We start from the raw sequence: 937 nt of genomic DNA, 5'->3' as shown, positions 1-937 counted from the left end.
ATAAGTCCAAATTTGTCCTTCCCGATTTTTTTTTTTCCCCACATCCAACCCAAAATCAACAATTCCCAACTTTTTTCCCCTTCAGGTCTAAGGGTGGGAGGTGAAATCGGGTCTTTAGAGTTAACAATAAAATTTTTCCCTTCCCCTTCCCGGTGGGGAAAAGGTTCCCCCCTTGGCCCCTTGTTTAAACTTTTTTCCCCCTGGCCCCCCTAAAAAAACCTTCTGATAAAAAGTAAAGCCGTAACACCCTATTTAAAAAAAATCTATCACATCTGAAATTATTCACAAAACCAAGGTTTTACGAAAAACTCCCAAAAAAGAAAATAAATGTGTCTAAGCTAGGAGAGTGATAAGGACTATGTTAAGGACAAATTTACAAAACAGATTTTGGTTTAAAAAGATAAAAAATCAAAAAAAAATTAAAAAAATACTGAAATGAATATAAATCAAAGAAAATCATAACATAAATAATATACATAATAACTGTAGTAAATAATTCTCCACAAACAAAATCCAAAAATAAAAAGTAATTTCAAAAAAAGCCCCCAAAACCACACCTGTTGGGGGCTGCCTGATTTTCCCCATTTACTTTGGGGGGGCCGAATTGTTTGGGCCCCGCTGCGCCCTGTCATCGTGCTGCGGCCATTATCTGCCCCCTCCCGACATTTTACAGGGGGTTAAGAAAGAGTTAAAATTTTTTTTAGTCCCTTTTTCATAAAAAAAAATGGTGATAAAAAAAATATTACAAATCTTAAAACCCCGATATCATTTGCTAGGAACAATATTTAGTAAATCTGTGTTCTTACCCTGTAAGTAAAATACAGGGATATGATTTCATGCTTCACTTCAGTACTGATACTTCATGATATGATCCACAATTCAAATGGGACTATGAATCTTAGGTCAGGGCCACAAGCTTCCTTTCTTGTTTCATAAC

The 937-nt window shown here is 35.5% G+C and overlaps 1 protein-coding gene across 1 annotated transcript in view; it reads right to left on the bottom strand.

Annotated features, from left to right (window-relative positions):
• The window catches only part of LOC119591849 (nuclear transcription factor Y subunit gamma-like), a 22,890-nt gene that overhangs the window by 1,710 nt on the left and 20,243 nt on the right, over positions 1–937 (bottom strand). The gene's annotated exons all lie outside the window — the stretch shown is intronic.

The sequence above is a fragment of the Penaeus monodon genome, chromosome 29 (assembly GCF_015228065.2).
Source record: "Penaeus monodon isolate SGIC_2016 chromosome 29, NSTDA_Pmon_1, whole genome shotgun sequence".
NCBI classification, from domain to species: Eukaryota; Metazoa; Arthropoda; class Malacostraca; order Decapoda; family Penaeidae; genus Penaeus; species Penaeus monodon.
The sequence above is the reverse complement of the archived record's forward strand: the minus strand, read 5'-3'. Positions and strand labels throughout refer to the sequence as shown.